The sequence below is a fragment of the Onychostruthus taczanowskii genome, unplaced genomic scaffold, assembly GCF_017590055.1.
Source record: "Onychostruthus taczanowskii isolate IOZ18803 unplaced genomic scaffold, ASM1759005v1 scaffold54, whole genome shotgun sequence".
NCBI lineage: Eukaryota > Metazoa > Chordata > Aves > Passeriformes > Passeridae > Onychostruthus > Onychostruthus taczanowskii.
The window spans coordinates 1,348,754-1,369,144 of NW_024503013.1; the positions used below are offsets into that span (position 1 = coordinate 1,348,754).

Consider the following 20,391-nt stretch of genomic DNA (forward strand, 5'->3'; position numbering starts at 1 on the left):
ATTTTCAATTTGTACAAGCCATCCCCTAATAAAGCAAGCAATGACTGCAGCAACAGCCAAAAAAATAAAAAAACTTTCCTTCTCCATGATCAAAATGCTCTGGGTCAGGCATTCCTTCTAAACTGAAGCTGCACGGCAGAATTGATGCATACCTGAAGATAATGCTTGAAATGCTAAATTTTGGATCCTGTCTTTCAGTGACACTGTCATGATTTCAAAGTCTGCTAAAAATGAAGAAAAGCATTAAGAGAAAAATTTTTGCTCTGTGAAAAATGGATTTTCACATTACAGCATGAGGCCAATTCTTAATATCATAAAAATTTACCTCAGTCTATTTGACTGTAGCAAGGAATTACAATTAGCAAATAAAAAGAACCCTGTTTTCAAGGGTGAAAGCTTTTAATTATACACCAAGCAATATGGAACTATTACGATTCTGTTTGAAGTCAGTTTAACATTATTTTTTAGTGAGAGGTGGTGGCTTTTTTTCTAAAGCTGAATTGACCCATCATTACTGCAACATCACATTTCTGTAAATGCAGCTTTGAGAGTCTCCAAACTATTCACAGCATTTGGAAAATGAAAGCCATCACTGAATGCTGCCAGAAAGTCAGAGAGAGCAAGGCCGCCGAAGCAGAAAGCTATTTCTGTATGATTCACACCATTCTAAGGACTTGGGTAGAGCAAGCAATCTCCATTAGAAACAAAGAGCTGTGGATTTCTGCATTTGGGAGGCATTGTTAAACAGAGGCCAGGTGACCTGCAGTGCCATCCTATCTGCCCTGAATGCAGCAAAGAAACGGAGCAGAATGCAATTAAAACGAAATAAATAAATAGGCGAGTTCTTTTGTACCATGAACAGGTGGATAAATAACCCGTATTTTTCCTGGTAGAGAACCAACATCTAGCCAACTTTTCCAACAGGCAGTCCAATGAAGAAACACAACTAATGTTTACTGAAAACACAAGAAAAATAAACACATAATTTCTGCCACTGCATGAATTAAATTCCTAGTGGGGGCTGTAAAAGAAGAGTTTGGCATTCTGCATCTCCACAGCTACAGATGATCTTGCACATAAATGCAGTAAACCACAACATCTAGCATATGACTTGGTATTATGTGTTTGCTCAGCTGTTTTCATAAAAGGTAATTTTCTCAGCTGTTCCTGACAAGTCTCCTTTGGATACAAAACATTTATCTTTCCAGTGTATTTACATAAATTCAGTCAGTTTGTAAACAGCTACACTAAATAAATAATAACCTAGTCACTGTGTCAGAGCTCCTCAAAATTTAAGTGTTGCTTTCCCAGACCAACCTTTGGCATCTTCCAGAAGGGGCAGCAACAGGAGTCTGGTGTGAAAGCAATGTTTCTGTTTTCCAGTTCAGCTGTGTCAGCCCACCCGAGTGTCACTGCCCACACCTCAAGCTGAACTGTCACCAGAGGGTAGCAGCGCTCATCTTCTGACATGACGACGACCTGGATGGGAAACACACTTTTCCTACATGAGGTCTGGTTGGTGCTTCCCCTGTTCAAACTAAGGGGCTCCCAACACAGTCACTCTGTGAGAGCACCACTCTAAACGCCTTTGAGACAGAGCCCCAAGGCGTGTGCCAGGCACAATGGCAGCAAGTCCGAAGCCTGATCTTACAGTTCTGCAATGCAAACAGGAGAGCTGAGGGACTGTCGCTGCTTTTCATTACAATTCTACTGTCTTTAAAACTTTGGCACCGAAAATTCAGTGCAGGCTAAAGATTAGCAGGCAGAAAAATCCATGTCCACAGCAAGCAAGGATGGAATGTTAAATCTAAATCCACAGAAACCACAGAGGCAAGAGCTGAGCCTGGGCGGCAGGTGTGTGTGTGTGTGTGCACCTGTGTGCGCACTGGAGAGGGGAAGGATGCAGCGTGACTGACAGCAGAGAAAAGCTAGAAGAACTGTCCGAGATAGCACAAATCTAGAGCATCCAGAAATGTGTACTTCCTGACCACAAGACAATCTGTGTATGCTGGATCAGAACTATTTGTGAAACAGTTTATTTCTTCAGAAGGCACAAAGGGAAATCTCGCTCTTACAGCTCAAACATACAGAACTATCTGGCACAGGAATGTGCAAGATGGATGTGCATGCACATGGGCTCCTGAAATCCTCCAGACAGTCCCACAGCGGAAAATGGACAGCACTGCACTGACAAAAGCACTTACCATTTTATTCTATACAGTACCTTAGAGGTATTCACAGATTTAAAGCAAGCCTGATGCAATGTCAGAACACACTGAATGAGAGATTCAGATCTCAAACTCATCATCCCCTTTGGGGCTTGTCTGAAGTTCTGGTTTTTCAAGCTTTTCTTGGCACGGATAGTTTTTCAGTAGGAGGCTGAGGAAAGACTGCTGGCAACATGCCTGTCTCTCCCTGCTTCCACATGTGACAGGGACAGACTGCATGACACTAGAGAGTAACTAAATCACACAGAAATCAACCCAAATACAATCTATGAAGTGGGTACCTGTTACTCCTCTCCTTACTTGCTTTCTAAGCTTTATTTTAGAGCTTATGCAGTGCTGCCATTTGGCAGATTTCATTCCCACCTCTGCTGCTTTCTACACACTCATTTCATCTGGATATCAATGATATCATCAAGTGATCAATGAATGAAATAAAAGCCTCCACCTTACACTGGACGAGCACTACAGTTTTAGGCTAGAGCTCTTCCTCCAGCAGCCAGAAATCCACACCTTTCCCAAATTCCTTTCAGTTACAGAAACGTTCTCAACATCAGTGTGAAAACAATGCAATCAGAACACCTTTTTTTTTTTGAAGAGGGGTGGGTGGAGGAAAGATAAGAACTGAGATTTGCAACACAGGATGGGTGGGGAAGTTTTTCTTCCTACTACTGGTCTCAGTAAAATCTCATTCTGTTTACTCCCCAGCTTAAACCTGAAGTCTTATTACATTTCACTAAACAATCCCACATTATAATAAAGCAGTAGGCTTTCCTGCCATGATTGATAGACTCTTCGCAATTATTTAAGGGGAAGGCACATAATTACATACAGCTGGATTAGGCTGATCAAATCCCTGTTAGTGTCTGTCAATATACACATAATAAGACAGTGTGACATTAATGTAAACTAATTTAAATGCAGAAAGTTTAATTAAGACTTAATAAAATTACAAACAGAAAGAAGGTTTTGCACATTCTAACCAAAGGGAATTGCTCAGCAAAGCCACCCTATAAACACAAACCTGTTTTGCCTGATCAGCTCTGCAACACTGATTCTTGCACCACCTATTTATTTATATATTCTTACTTACAGTTCTACTGCCAAGACTTTCCCCCAGCTCAAAAACCTGGAAGCAAAAGCAAATGCTGTGGAGCCATGTGTGTAACACAGTCCATTATGAACAATCCCAGGTAGTCAGAGAAGGATGTCTCAGAAGTTCCTCTACAACACTCAGCAAGCAACTATTGATCAGTACCACAGTTCAACACAGTACAGTACAAGTGACCTCCTTTTAAAGCACTTACCAAGACCAAAACATCACCTCCCCCTATGCACACTAGTCACATTCACCCCTCTCTTTTAGTCCTGTACAGCCTCCTTTTCCACTCGGGCTGTTTTTAAAGCAATCTGCTACATTCACAGCGTCACTCTCAGAGTCACCAGTGACACAGGATACTGCATTAACCCCAGTAAGCTCAGTGCAAGACTAAGCTGCTCTCCCTGCTGCATTGTTCCAAGGGTAGTCATGATTGTGCACTGCCTTAGTTGTCCTTTTCCTGCAACTCCTAAGGACATGGTTGCAATGATTTCCTAATGATATCTAAAATACTGAATGCTTGGTATGGCACACAATCTCTTTGCGTAAGCCCATGCATGCAGGGCAGGGAGATGCGGGTATGGGTGCCAGAAGTCCAGTTATCCACACATGTTCCCTTTCCCCCTTCACTCAGTGATAATGACTCATTCTGTCATCACCATTTCCAGCCTAGATGCCCTTGCTGTTTCTGTGCCAGGCATTTTCCAAGACAGTGACCCAACCAGAAGGGTGCAAGAGCAACTGTGACACTGCAGACCATAAAGGATGCCTGTGTTTTGTTACTAAAAAGTAGGACAGCAGATCTTACACAGAGCAATTCACTCCTCCCCAGCACACTTATTTTCCCAAGCTAAGATTTCCTGGTATGCTCCCTGCCAAATGAAATCAATTTGAGTATCTTGTTAAAGAAAAAACCATTGCAGATTTTGATCTATTTTTATTAGTGTGCCAGTTGAGCTTGTTGCTCTGATCTGGTTTACTTGGCGATTCCTTAGCTGTTATGCTCAGCCACTTCTCTGCAGAGGCCCTACAGTATTTCAAGAATATTAGAAAGTTCTGAGTAAGATACAGGCTCCTCACCATGGTCTTATCCAAAAAAGCGGCAAAAATTCTGAACTAGTCCATTTCACAAACATGAACATTTCCTGTAGAATTAGGTCTTGTCAGCTGGGGGAAGAGGAAGAGGGAAACAAGGAAAAACCTGAGAAATGTGAGTGCTAGAAAGGATTACAGTGCAATCTCCTGGAAAATATATTAAAACTCAATACCGTATTAAAACTGATGAAAAAAATTAAGCCTTCCTGTGTTCAATCACATCCCTCCAAAGCTCTTGGCCAACCTCTCCATGTTAGAGACAAATCACTGTCAGATAACCTTTTCTGAACAAGTCTATCACTTATTCTAGTTTATGTTCTGTTTCCTTTGGCAGCACAGCTATTTAAGTCATCTTTCTAATCCAGAGCCTATGGTAATTTTTCTTTTCTGTTCTAGGGCAATTCTTCAAAGCATCATAAAGGCAAATTTAATAAGCACCTCAATTTATATTGCTTTCTATTTATAATACTGCTAGCACCTGCTGCTGCTGAGATCTAAGCACTTATCTATCTTACTGTGCATTGACTGATTTGGATTAATCTTAACTAGTTTCTTATTTTAAAGCAATTTCAAGAAATATTGCTCCAAGCTGCTCAGTGGATTGGTTGTGGGGTTTTTTTCTCTTGGGGTGCTGCTTTTTTGTTAGGTTTGGCATTTGGTTTTTTTTTTTTTTTTTCCTTCAGTGTTTTTTGTTTGGGGTTTTTTTTATTCATATTGTAGTACCCTATTCCTATTGTGGTAGCCCCCTATTTTTATTAAGATACTACTGACCAGCTCTTAAAAATACAACTCATTTTGCTTCCTTGTTTAAACCAGCCACATTTGATATGTGTATTATATATATATTTATCATTTTGCTGGAGTACTCAGTAGATCCTTCTTGTCAATTTAACAGCAGGCACTCAACAATCAAACCAAGTTACTCCTGGAACCCCAACAGTGGAAGTCAAGTCAGCACTGGAGCTCATGGATGGTTCTGGGAGCTGTGCATGTGCAGGGAATGGGTGTTTAAAGGTTCCTGCCATGATCCAGTACGTGTAGGACTTGAATCACGTATTATTTGACCTTCTCTCAAAAGAGGGATATATTAGTTTTTAATCTTATCCAAGTGGTTGCAAACACCAAGTGACAGCTAAGGCTACACAGTGCAGAAGTTAAGTCCTGTGTCTGACCTTTCAAGAGGGGCTGAGGAATCATGTCCTTAGGCACCTCTTCAGAGCCTGTCTTCCATAGCTTACAGACAGAATATTAATGTGGACATCCTGGTATCTACAACATCAACACCACCTGCTCTTGCTGTTATTTCATTTGACAAGATGACAGATAGGAAGTTTAATGCAGTGGGGGGAAAGGAAGAAAAAAGTTATGATGCAGTGCAAATAGGTGAGCAAGATAATGAAGCCCAGACAGAAAGTGCAGGACAGCCCCCTTAGTGTGCAGGAAAAAAAAAAAAAGAAAATTAAAATAAAGACAAACCAGCACACAGAAGAAAAGCTGCATGGAAGTAAAATAAAGACTGAAAGAAGTGGATGGAAGAGTGCATCCATCAAAGAAGACCGACATCAGTGATGGGTCTCACTTCTGCACTGTGTGTCTTTGCTTTTAGTGGCTGACAGCTGAGGCTCCTACTTCTCATCCATCTCCTGCCTACATATTTAGGTGTGATGGAGCAGCCTCCTCCACAACCAGTCGGGAGACCTCATGGAAGACTTCACAGGATACTCTGCAGACAATTTAATCTCAAGAGTGACTCTCATTCCCATAAACTCCTACTCCAGAGAGGCTGTGCTATTTGACTCCCTGCAGTATATAATATGGGCTTTACAAGGTAGGATTTTAAATATTCTCATTAAAAACACACCTCTTTATCATCAAAACAGAGTCTGATTGCTGTTTTTATTCAGCCCAATCATGGCAAGATTATTGTTAACTTCATGACAAAAGCATGCTCATGAATATGTAAAACAAAGTTTTCAAAACTGCTTTTAACTGCATTTTTTGGAAAATTAGGCAAATGGAAAGGCTCAGAGACAGGAAACATCATTGTAAGACAATCAGTAGTATGCTCTCCTCTTACTTATCAACAACACAAGCCAATACAGACATTATCTTGGGAATCCATGGATTTTTAAATTTTCTCTTAACGATACAGATTTCCTCAGAAAATAAACGAGGCAAGGGAGACTTTGCATGTCATTTATAAAGAAGAGATGCCATTTATCCTTCAGTTTCTGGCTGTGGATTCCAAATTACTGTGTCAAAACATCTGTAACCTTCATGTGTTCTCATCTTCTTTCACAATTGCTTCTTATCAATGTGTGGAGGTCTTGAACTTTTGCAACAGCTATACTGAGCAAATCAGCTATAAACCGACATGCTATTGATACTCCAAGCCAACAGCTAATCATGATTTCTAGTCTTTCAAGCAAATAGGACAACTTAAAATGGCAAACATTGCTCTATCTACTCATCCATAAATTAGGAGTGACAATTGCAGATTATTACTCATTCACTCAGAGCGTTTGTTTGGCCCTGAGAGAACTGGCTTTATTCCAAGAGCTGGCAAAGACTGGTTAATATACATGTAAATGTTTTATTTCTCTTGGAGTAGGCAATTTCACAAAATGAAATACCGAATTAAAGATGACCTCAGTTCTTCTGCTGATGCCTGTCTCGGATGCAGTGCTGCTGGAAGCCTTTGCAAGCTTTTTCCACACCAAGTCAACAGGGAAAAAGACACCTTTTCTTTTCAAAGTGAGACAATTTCACTGTGGAAACATGAAAGCTTTTATATAAATATTAATCACCACATTTATCCTAGAGTTAAGTGGATGGAAACTGGCTTATATAATGTTGCAGTACTGACATGGAAATAGTGAGTGAGATGTACTGAAATGGTTCTGCAAATACTGCTCCAAATAAGCTGTTCCTCTATATAAGAACTGTCTGTGGTGCAAGGAGTAGATTAGCAACCCCCAATATTTAAACTGAGGGTACTATAAAACAGCACTTCACTCCTGAGAGCGAAGAAGAGGAATTTTGTCCTTTGCATCTTTGGTGTAAGTGTAAAGAAAAGGAAAATGTTCATTTCCTCCAAAACTGCAACTAATTTGAATGGGGAAGAAGAGACAAGACTAAGAAAAGGAATGGAGGTTCAACACAGAGAGGGGAATAAACTAAATATCTAAGCAGAAAACCCAGCAGTAGTTTAACAGAGCCTCTTACTAAACAAACCAAAACCTAAATATTCTAAATAACACCAAGTGTACTGTACCCAAACTCCTGAGCATGGGTCTCCAAAACCCAAGAGAATCAACAAACATGTTCTGTGCACTTCGAGATGAGGACAGTATATACACTTCCAGCAGGACTCTGAGAACCATCTTTTTCCTACAAAGGGCTGGAGTTATCATATCTGCTTACTCCTCCTATGATACAGGCCATCAGCCATTGCTTACCCCTCTTTCCCACAGAGAAGTGAGATTTCATTTCACAAATCAAGCAAGATTTGAAACTAGAACTACAAATACACAGCCGGTTTCTGCGAAGGGCAAGAGAGAAGCATAGCCTCTTATCTACTATGCTGTACCACAGGTATCACCTCAGTTTCCTTGAGAGCACACTGAAGTTTCAATAAGTTGAGGATGCTAAAAATAGTTCAAAATTGTTCACAAACCTAAACAGAAATGACACAGTATTAATATATTTCACAACAGCAAGGATAGAATGAAATACAAAATAAGGCACAAAGCATGGCTGAGATCACAGTAACTTGATGGAACTCACAAGCAGAGAGCATACAACAATTAAGAAACCTCCAACTATCAAGACAGCTGTAGTCTAAATTCACGTCCTCTGAGTGAAAGGAATAGAAGATGAACAAACATTGATGGGAAGGAACTACCAACAGATGACACCTTCAAAAGATTCATGTGGTAAGAGCTGATGAAAAGTTCAGTTCCCATTTGGCAACTCATCTTGATTGCTATTGCAGCGCTCCACAGGTTTCAGCCAGGTCTCTCCATGGACACAAACATCTAACACCTATGGATATGGAAGGACACCAGATCTGTATTTTCTGAGATAAATACATTCAAAACTGCAGACATTAGAATTGCTGTCCTTCACATTCTCTGTTTTAACAGTAAAACAATTTAGACTTTACAGTCTACTGCATTAACTAAAGCTACTTTTGAAATATTTTCGATTATTTCTTCCTGAAATGGTATATTTCTTTTTCTTCTCACCTGTAGAAAACTACTGCTGGAGCAAACACACTAACTAGCACTTGACATTACTTTGAAACTTGAACCTAATGCTGCACTTTTCCATGCTGCTTTCACACAAAGCACACCCTCCCCGCTCTTGTGTGCTACTGCTTACACGGCACCTGGAGATCTCACAAGGAAACCTGCAGGAACAAAGGGCAACACAACAGAACACGACAGTGCCAGCCTCAGCTCTGAAGAGGATTTTAAAATGTATAGCAGGGTCTCACTTGGCTGCTCGGTGTTCTACGTGGCTGAAATGAATACACAAGCAAGGCAGAACTGCAAGAGGGGCGCCTATAAAAGGTGACAGCACTATTACCAGATAAGCCAGCAGTTAGACATCACTGATTACCACGCTGGACAGAGATTTTAACTCACCTAGAGAGCAGACAGCTAATCGGATTTCTTAATGGGCTTCTCTCAGTTTCACTGGGGCTGATGCATGCTGCATACAGGATTTGGAATGAGATTTTTCCCGGAATAGTACACACTGCTTTACTACAGCATTCTGTTATCATCTTGGCTTATGCTTATATAAAATACCAGATGGAAGTTACATGAACAGTCATTAAGAGGTTGTTAATGATTAAATTCAAGCCATGCCAGGGCAGCCACAAAGCTGACCTCTTGAATAAACTGAGCTTGGATACAGGTAACATTGATTTTCCTAAAGAGGTTTCATTACTTAACTCTAGAAATGTGATTTCTTTTGAGAGTACAAAGTTAGGAGCTAATCCAAATTCACTATTTATTTTCTACCAAAGAGAAACCAGCCCATTTAAAATGCAGACAATACGATAGATCTCCCTCCCTTTCATTGTTCTTTCCTTCCCCTCTGAGAAAAACTGAACTTCAGAGGACTTCAATCCTCAAGGAGGAGGGGGGAACCCAGAAAAAAACCCAAACCCTAAAAACCTTTGAAAATACCCCATTCATCTTTATTCTACAAGCTTTTCCTCCAGCACTGAAAATCCAACGTGTATTTTCTCCCAACTACTTTTATCCCTGTATTGTTCTTAATGCTTTCCTAGAAATTATGGTTTTTTAGCACCCAAGTGAAAAATTTTAATTTGATTAAGGGATAGGGACTGTTTGGAGCCCAGAGTCAGTAAAAAGGCATGAGGTAAACATTTAGATATCCTACAGGATACTGAGCCTTTCTGCTGTATTTCCTTCTTTCCAACTCATCCTGGTTTTGTTTTTAAACAGGTATCAGAATCAACCAGGTGACTATTACAAGCTATACCATTAAATCGAAGAGTTTCCTCTTCAACTCCTTCAAGTATGATAAAGATCATCCATAAAAACAAAGTGATTTGAGTTCCCCATTTCCCACAGGTAAGCTTAAGTGCTTACTCAACCACGGCAGTTATATCCATGACAAATGGAGTGTTACGGACTTCGGGTTTCCTAACTTTCTGAAATTACTCTTTTGACTTACTCACATCTTTGGGAACGCAAAACTTACTTAAATCTAAGAAAAATATCTAAGAAAAAAAAGCAAGGTAGAGACAAAGTTATTCAGAAAACAAAAAATACACAAAACCTCCAGAACACACATCTTTTACAAGGGGCAATTTCTTACTTTGCTGTTTTGAGAGCCTTGTCTCTTTCATACTTAAGCGAAGTTTTCCCACAGTAAGCATCACTGATTGCATTCATTTGGACCTTTTAAGTAAACAACGTTGAAGTAAGAAGTGGAAAGCAAAAAAGGACATTAAATCACAGGATATAAACATCCCAGAACCTTGTACGTATCTCTTCCAAGAGAAGAATAACAAAAAAAAAAAAAAAAATTGGACATCAGAAAGAAATAACAGGAGGCAAGAATGTGGAACACAAAAGGCTTTTTGCTTAAGGTCCGTCGTGTCCTAAGAATTTATTAAAAGATGATGTTAGAGCACCTGAATTTCAGCGAATTACTTCTGAGATGGCTCCTGTTGCAGCAGCTTTTGCTGGAATATTTCACTCTGGCTGTCAGCCAAATCTTTGCCATGCTGATGCCAAATAAACGATACCCAATTCCAACAACAGATGCTGTTGTGTTGACACATAATTGATACGTTTACATTCAGGGCTCCCTGGAATTCTGAAACACTTTATTCACAAGAAATGTAACTGACAGCAGAATTCAAAGGGACTTGCACAAAGCCGGTGCCAATGCACCGCTGGTATTGTCAGACTGGAAGGAAGAGACTGCCAACTGTCCAGGGTGGTCAGGAATAGCGGAGACCAAACATTTTCCAGGGCGAAGAAAAATATGGAGAGATACAGCTCAGCAGTAAAGTCTAACCTGCTCATGCCTATATGCCCAGGGAAACAGGAAATCTGAAAGTTTTCAACACAAGTCACATATCCCTTTCCTGCAGAGTTTCTAACTGCGCAGGAGATGGAAGTCAGAGAAACAACACAGCATTGAATAACAAATATGTCCATAATCTTCTTTTCTCTTTGACTTCCTTGGTTTCCTAGGCAGGAAACAGATTAGCAACTGTTAAAAATATGTTCACCAAAGGTGTGTTTCAAAGAAAACATTTATACCCTGATCCCTGCATGTTCACTCTCCTGCAGACAATTTGTAATAAATTTTCATAAACACCATTTATTATGGAAAGCAACTATATCCCTCCTCAAGCTAAACACACCTTTGCACCCACTGTCATTCTTACAGGAAAAAAATGCCAATGATATTACAATACATACCTACAACCTGAGGGGTTTTTTTTTGTTTTGGTAACAGTATCATATGATTTTCACACAATTAATAAAAACATGGGTGGAAATATTCAGCAAAAGGTTTGTACCCACTCATTTCAATTAAAAAAAAAAAAACAGCAAAAAAAATAGCATAAAGAAGCAAATAAATGCCACGTGACAAAGTTTTCAGTCATTTGGTACCCAGATAGTATATGCTGTTCAGCAAACATGCAATGTGGCATACCCTACCATGATGCCTTTTTTTAAATTAAGGTTAAGCTTAAGAATACTTCTGAATTGCATTATGTGGGGATTATGAAATACATTTGAAGTTTGCAGATGAACCAACTGAACAACATATTTTGTTGACAGTTTCTTAAATAGTATTTTAGAGCACTGATCACAGCCCAGAAAGCTTCTGCAGTGTGATACACTTCTGTCGCTTGTGAGGCCTTATCAGATATCGTCTGTACTTCTCTACCTGTACCACAGAAAAGATTTCTTCTTCCAGTCAACTCTTTTCTTTCCACTGTATGAAAAAGGAACTGATGTTAATTCTTCAGACTTTGCACACTGCAGCTCTTTCCTTTAATTCTTCCTCTCCTGTGCTTCTAAGGGTTGCTAAGGGCAAAATTGTCACAAGACCTCTCTTCACACTGAATTTCTCCTTCAGGAGTGCCCAGCACAGAGAATACAGATGAAGTTTTACAAGCGAAAAATGCATTTATCATCAAAGTTCCTATCTCTCAAACCCCCAAATTTTCCAGTTACTTCAGCAACACAGAATATATAAAATATCCAGGTTTATATCCTTGCAAAAGCACAAAGTACTTGAAAAGGTCACGAGAGTGCATTAAGCAGAAAAGCTTTAAGGGCCAGGGGTTCTTTTTTCACTTTTCTGTGAGGCACTGGAAAAAAAAAAAAAAAATTTTGCCAAAACATATCCAGAAGTTAAAAGTTAAGCAGCAATTGCACAGGTACTTTCTTTCCAGAACACCACAAAACAACCAAATTAAAAAACAAAAAACCACAGACCAAAAAATGTAAAAAGCCCACCCCAAAGAAATCACATCCCTCCCCAAACCAAATGGAACTTTTTTCAGTCACAAAGGATAGCTGGGACTGACCTCCCACTGGCATTTGGGCATTTCAGGAACATATACAGAGAATGGTTTGGTTTGGAAGGGACCTTAAAGATCATCTTGTTCCAAAGAGAACATGAAAAAACCAGCTAAGCCAGCTGTCAACAGCTTTGATTGACCAGAACTAGACAGGGCGTATGACAGGGTGCCACACCACAGGCAGACCCAATCCTCCTCACTCCTGTTCAGAGGGGATCAGATGCAAAGCAGCTCCAGGTGCCGTGCCTAAGCCAAAGAAGGCCATTCTCTCAGCACTGCATTTTACACTGAGCACAGCACGGAAATAACAAAGCTCAAAGGCTTACACAGAAGATCCTGCTCCGGTCTAATTACTTGGAAGGGTGTGCAGAAAAGTGCAGGTAAGGCTGCAAGGCACTGTATAGCTACACTGTGTGTGTGTTAGGAGGGGTGTGATTAGTTCAGGAGAAAATCAATGCTAAGACGCTCAAACCAACTCAAATATTTCTACTTGTTACTGAATTTCTGAATTTGCTCCAAAGATTTATTCCTACAGCTCTTTTGGGGTGTTAGAAAACTGCCCCTGGTCCTCCTTAAGCACACACATTTTTAAAAATTCAAATTTAAAAATTCCTTCTTTTTTTTTTAAATACAACATCATATTCAATAGTAATAACCCATCCTGTTATTAACAAAGGCCAGAATTTAAAAAGTCAAATAGATTCTCACTCCTACTTCTACTATTGGCTTCTGCATTTTGTTCTGTTCAGACACAGAACAGAAAGGTTTCACTTTCTCCCAACTCAGGAAGGCAGTGCTATAGCTGGAAGACATGGGGAAAAAACAATAAAATTATACTGTAAACAAATATTTCTGCTTCTTTTCCTCAATTTATAATGCAATTTAAAAGAAAAACAAAAGTGTGTTTGATGGAGATTACTGTACAATGAGTTTAACATGCTGAGTAAATTATCAACAGAAAGAACTAAGTCATCTTCAACTTTTAGAAGTGTAAAAGACTTAGCAATTGTTCAGGCAATCAGATTTCAGATCAAATCTTACTTTTACAGACACCGTTTCCTGTACTCTTTTAGTATTTCTCTTACAACTGTGGGAAAGACTTAAAACAATGGAGGGAAACTGTTTGCTCTGCAGACTGAAATAATAATTCAGCAGCAGGAACCAGCATCAAGATTTCTAAGTAATGGTATCAAACCCTAACATTAAGGCAAAAAGTTGTCATGCAGCCTTCTCCTCTGTGCTAAAGTACTTCATCACAAGTAACTCTAAGACTCCAAGCCTTCAAACATACTTCACAGATTAAAACAGTACAAATACAAGCCTCTCCTGCAACAGTTATGAATTCAGAAAACTCAAGTTTTTCTGATGCTGTGCAGCATTAACACCTAAACCTCTCAAGCCACTTCAGACACATTTATCCTGCAGTTTTTGTCCTAAATTATGCTAGAGTTTAACTGCATGTTTTTCCATTCAAAGTAGGCTGTGAAGGTTGAGTTGATGGCCAGACCCAGCACAGTAAGTGCACAGGTTTCTAAGCAGACCTGACTTTGCAAAGACAACGAACCACAGATGAACTTCCTCAGCCTTTTTGTGGCATGACTGCAGGCTCAGAGCCATATTTAATACTGGCACCAGTAAGTCTAATAAAAGGCTCTCGGATCTCTTATCTTATTTGCATCATGGCAGCCATGTACCTAATCTGTGTTTGAGGGTGCATTTTATAACTGAAAAATCCATCCTGCAGCTTCCTTCCTTTTGTTATGCTTCTAGCTGGGTGCCAAAATAAAAGATCTGTCCTGATGCAATGATGCTACTGACATATAATTACCAGTAAGCAGCCAGGCTAAGAACAAACATTTGTGAGGCAGAGCACTACAGTGAATTTAACAATTTGTTACAGTAACAAAATTATGTAACATACCTGCCCCTCTGGACCTGACACTAAGCACCGAACCACGGTCTCCTTTCCAAATATACAAGCAAAGCCAAGGTGTCAAACCAAACTGACACTGGGTGAAAAAGCAGTGAGACCAATTTATAAACCAAAAGCAGTCTGAGAAAGAAATGGGATGTACACCCTGAGGTCTAGTACATCCAAACCCTGATTATCCATACCTCTAGCATGACACAAAGCCCAAAATCAACATGACCTGAACACAAGGGCTTTATGCTTAGCAACTAATAAGGCTTGAGAAGGATATTACAGACCCTTCTCAAAAGAACCTATCTGAAGGCAGATGGTACTTTGAGTGTTAAAGCCTACAAAGCCATCTCCTCTCATTTAACTTTTTTTTCCCCCCAAGTTTACCATCATGCAAACATAGCTCTTCAACTCTTTAACTGTAGTGCATCTTTATTCTTAATAATTTTTTTTAGATCAGTTTATGGGAAAAAAAAAAAAAACAACGAAAAAATCACAGCAGTACCAAGGCAGAACTCAGTCACAATCAAAATGGACTGGGTTTGTTACTGTCAGGGTCTAAGGGGTGCCCATGTAAGTAAACATAAGGCCACATCATTCTGCACTCCCCCTCACCACACCAGCACATTTCAGCCTCAAAAAGTCATTTGTGCCTGCAGCAGGGCAGGCCACATTTCTACTCTTCATGTGACAAAGACACAAACACATTGGTTTAGGCAGAAGCAGCTTTTGCCCTGATGTTGTTCTTTATTTTCCACTCTTTTTGTGAAATACAGAGACAATTTCTGAGCAAAGCCTTTCGGGAAAGAGCTTTACTCAAAATCACTAGTCCTCTGTCTAGCACAATAAGAGCAGAGAATGTAAATTAGTTTCAATAAAAGCAGCTGGCAATCAATAAGAAAGGGCTAGTCTCTAAGAGTAAAACTGGTTCCTCTAAGGATAAGAGTTAAAAGGAGAAAAATGTAAGAAGGAATAATGAATAAAGGAAGAATAAATGTAAACAACATAGGTCATGCACAGGAGAAAAAAATCTTACAATGCAATTAAAAAAATTCAGAGAAACTGTCAAAGAACAGCTGGAGTAAATAGGAACAAAAAACACCAGTGCAAATTAAAAAAAACACGAGAAAAAGTCTAATGGAAAACATGTGCAATCCAAACAAGATAAAATAAAAATCATGAAAGGGATCAGAAAAGAGGTTAGCTGGCACTAAGGCTTAGGGCACCAGTCACGAGTTCACATTCTAGCCTGGTTCACAGGCTTTGGTAAGTGCAATAATGAGTTTCAGCATTCCTGCTTCCACACATCAGGCTGTTTCACAAAACCTTGCAAACCTGTCTCTTCTGACCCTCTGCCGTAACACAGAAAGTCGATACCCACCTGAGCAGATCAGAACCCACCCACTCTGCATGCAGGCAGACTCCTCTGCTATGTCCCTTTATCTTCAGGTCCACAGGCACCTGCAGAGGACTGGGAAAAGCCCAGCATTATTGTTACTACCTATTTAAAGAAAAAAAAAAATTCCAAACACTCAAGACTGACATTTTCCCTGAATTTCCATATTATTGTGTCTCATTTTTATAAGTCAGAGACTGCACTATGGTCACAGAAGCAGCTCTTACAGACAGGGGAAAATACAAGTGTGACTCTGTTAGCAACCTGCACTCAAGAGAAACCTAACAGTCAAGTGCTGTGCATGCTGCAAAAGTCAGTGTCACAAATCTCTTACCCTCCATCTTCCACCTACAAATCCAGCCCAAATTTCTGGTTTTATCAACACCTCCCACCGAACCTCGGTTAAGGTGTAAGTAAGGTCCCTATCTTAGGCACATGCCTTTAATACAGTGTATGAGCAAACAGGAAAGCAGGCAGGTACTTAGCAGCTTTTTATCCCCAAAGAATCTCACCACAAAACTACACAATGTAACTCCTCTGGCCTCAAGAATGCAGCCACCATCAATGCAGTAGCTACTTAAATAGCACGCATAAATTGCAAAAAATGGCGTTTTCTACACTCGCTGAAAACTGCAGTGGAAAGTTCACTGCACCACGCACTATTCCATTTACATGAAGTTTTGACCAGCATACTGCTGGACTCGAAAGATAACCCCTCTGACAAGTCACTTATATACTTAAAATTATGTTTGTAGTTTCAGAACTTTAATGCAAAGTAATTTGACTGGGGTATGCCCTAACTTTTGAGAAATTCTACAAGATTGCTAATGACAACGGTGGTCAGAAACTTCTAGGTACGCAGACACCCAAAAGCTCACACTTTTAAGAAAGTAAGAAGTGACTAACTTCTTTGCATCTAAAATGGGTGTAGAATACAACAAAAAAAGAAGGATAAAAAAGACTGAAAAAACTCCCTCCTGAAACTAAACTAGTGACAGGGCAAAAGACAACAGAGAGAATATTATCACACATTCTCATCCCCTCAAAATACACATGTGCTCAAAGGGCTCACAACTATCTCATCTCTGACTGCTTCCCCCATTCATTATACAGAGCCTGGTTCCTCTATTACCTACTGTAATTATTTTATGGTTTGTCTTAACAAGTAAAGATCTCTCTCAAAAAACCCAAAAAAGCAAACAGAAGGGAAAAAAAAAAAAAAAAAAAAGGGTTGCAATAGGCAGTCTACACTGTTGCAGGATTTTACACCTACAATTTCATGGCCTGTAACTACTGATAAAACAATTACAGCATTTTAACAGCACATTTCCCTAAGGTGGTGAGCAGTAAAGACCTTTATATACTGAAAGAGATGCCTTTCCATATTTGCATGGCCTATCAGCCACAAACAGGATTAAGAGCTCAGCAAATCCTCACACAGAACACATCTGCCAACATAACTCTTTCCCATAATGAGCACAAAGGAAGGTAACTCCTCAGCTGTATGCAGGACTTACTGAGAAGCTGTTATGGCCGTAATTTTTAAAAAATTTAAAAACCAACAAAAAACCAAAACAAACCAAATAAGCCACAATGCAAAATGGCATCATGGACACCTCAGGATCTTTCACCCTCTAAAGAACATTCTCACCTGGTTACAGAACTTGTGGACTTATAGCCCTGCCACTGTTCTGGTGGCCCTGTAAAGCCATCAGCCTTGGGGATCTCCAGAGAAGACAATGGGCAAGATCTCTCTGAGGGACAATTTCTCCAAGCATTTTCATAATGAATCAAAAACTAGAGAAATCTGTATTGGCATGCAGCACAAATTGCTACTGCATGTCATGGATGTCAATCCACCCAGGAATGCTTCTCGCAGTTCATGATGGAGAGATTAGTATGGAGACAGAGATAATTTTATTCTGAGGCACCTGGACCTGAATGAGATGCCAAATCCATTCTCAAAGGGCTCACATGGCTTTGGGAGCAGCTGAAGCACCTCTGTAGCAGTAAAAGCAAAGCCCAGCCCAGTTCAGCAGAGAGAATTCGTGGTTAGTTCCCTCAAACCCTGCCAAAGATCAGTGTATCGCTCTAAGCACAGCCCCCATGACAGCAGTGCTGCCTGCTGAATCAGGACCCAACTCCTGTGACTTCATGCAGGAGTTCATTCAGCTTCTCCTCACTGCTACTTCTTGGTGGAACACCACCACTGGGACAAGCCTTGTTGGTCTTCAAAGTAACAGGAAAGGGAGAAAGACGATGGAGAAGGAAAATTTGTGAAAACAAACAAGGAAACTGCATTCTATTACACATTGCCACCATCAAAGATATCTACCATCCAGTAAGGTAGATTGTATCACCTAATCACCTAATCAGTACATGTATCTCGTATATATACATATATATGTGCAAGAGCATTTCTGTGTTTATTTAATGCATAGAAAAACATGATTAGATTTTTTAAAAATATTGAAGTTATTTTGCTAGCATACAGATCTAGTGAGCACAAGTGAGCACACAGTCCACTCCCTCCCTGCTAGTGCACCCACCCCCCTCTCCAAACAAGCAGCACGACCCAGTGATCAGCTAGGGAGCATTACTGAGGGTTGTCACCTCACACAGGCCCATTTCCACCCCAAGCTCTGGGGTAGCTACAAAGCTCAGATGGTGTTCCACAGACAGGAGGTGTGGGTATACAGCCACTACTGAACATTTGGTGTTCACTGGTTTGAACACAAACCAGTCCCATTAGACTGTGAACACCGATCATATCCCAAAAAGGTGTAATGTGTGCTCAGGACTCCCTGGCAGAGCTTTCCAGCGTCCACCCCTGGCAGCACCTGGAGTTGCCCACCTCTGCACATCAGTTGTCTTTATCTCTGTAAGTCTGTGAGTGCTGTCCATGCTCTTCTGGGCTGCCCTGCATTTGTGTCCAACAGCACTGCCAAAACCCTCTCGAGGAGCAGAATGGAGACCTATGCAAGTCCAGGCTGGAAAATGCACTAAAGAAACAGGTAGTTCTCCCAAAATATTGGGCAGTATTTGACAGCTTCACCTGAAATTCCTGTTGGTAGATGCCCCTTCCATGTTTCCCACAAAGCATTAGGGAAACCAGCAGCTAAAATTGCTGTGCAAGGAGCAGTTCATTTATCTGACAAGAATCAGTGAAATCAACAAAGGTTGAGAACAGTTTTCTTCTTAGCTTCATCTTAGGAGGTCTGTATGTTATAAATAGGCTACTAAAAGGCAATTAAGAGAGAGAGGGAGAGCAAAAAGTTATTAAAAATGTACCAACAGAAACTCATTTCACTTTTTTTCAACAGGGCATAGGGGAATTCCTGTAAGATTTCTAGTTCATTTCAAGGAGGAAATTCTGAACGAAGCTAAAAATAACTAACAATCAAATTTTCAAAACTGAGAGAAACACGGAAACCCCCAGAGCTTCGACTCAGGGTGGCACCACCCCACAGACCGATAAAAATATCATACAAATTTCAGGCAGGATAGAGACCACGGAACAGAAACTACTCTGACAAGAGAGCATTTAAAACAGTCGAAAAATAAGAGAAAGGGTTGAACTATAATCGGTTTAGAAACACAGCAAAAAAAATTTTTAAGGTAATCAACAATAAGGAGAACCACAAAACTATGCAGCGAACTCATGACAGCTCATCACAGGGACAAAACACGCACAAATTAGGGCACGGTGCTTTAAAAAAGAGACGGACTCCACGTTTTTACATTCAGAACAGATTGTTTTCTTTCTTTCTTGGGTCACCTTTAATGCTTTCCTGAGATTTGGTTTTTTTTCCAACAGGCTGCTTAAACACAGGTCTCGGTCGTTTTCTGGCACAACTGCCCTCGCGATGGGGGATCGAAATTAAGTAGATTTAAAAAAAAAGAAAAAGCAACACCACACAAACCCCGAAAATCTTCTGCGAGTCTTCGGAGCAGTTATTTTCCTCGCCAGCCTCTCAGCGGAGCTCACCGGGGGCTGCCACCCGGCCCCGGCAGCGTGGCCCGGCGGCGGCTCCCTCCCGCCGTCCCCAGCCGGCTCTCGGCTCCCCGCCCGCCCTCCGCCTTCCCAAACTTTCCGGGCTCATCCGCGGCACCCCGGCCGCGGGACGGAGCGCTGGGAGCCCAAGCCCTCAGGAAGTTGTCCCGCTCGGCAGCCGATCCCGCTGCCTGCGGCTCCCCCGGGACACCGCGGCTCGCCCAGTGCCCCGTCACAGCGCTCCCCGCCGCCCCTTCCCAGCGCCTCCCGCACCCGCCGGCCTCTCCCGGGACAGCGGGCGGGAGCGGGGCCGCCGCGCGCCCTTACTTGGAGTTGCGTCCTCCCGAGGGACGGGAAGGGCCGGGCAGCGGCGGGAGAGGAGCAGGGTCCGCAGCGCCGGCCGCCGGCAACTTCCCCGCTCCGCCGCCACACGTGGGGCTGAGGCGCGGGCTGCGCTGCCCGCCCGCCGCTAGCCGCCGAGGACGTGGCAGCCCCGGCCCTCCCCGGCCGCGCCGGAGGCTCCTCCCGGCCCCGCTCTGCGGAACGCGGCGCGCCCTCTGCCGCCCGCCCGG

The 20,391-nt window shown here is 41.3% G+C and overlaps 1 protein-coding gene across 2 annotated transcripts in view; it reads right to left on the reverse strand.

The window, feature by feature from the left end:
- Nucleotides 1-20,346, reverse strand: part of SMCO4 (single-pass membrane protein with coiled-coil domains 4) — a 28,556-nt gene extending 8,210 nt beyond the window's left edge. The window contains exon 1 of one of the 2 annotated variants that reach the window (XM_041417092.1): nt 20,147-20,346. The gene's annotated coding sequence lies outside the window, so the exon portion shown is untranslated. The remainder of the gene's footprint in view (nt 1-20,146) is intronic. The other variant, XM_041417091.1, reaches the window with a different exon arrangement.
- Between the last annotated feature and the right edge of the window lie 45 nt (nt 20,347-20,391).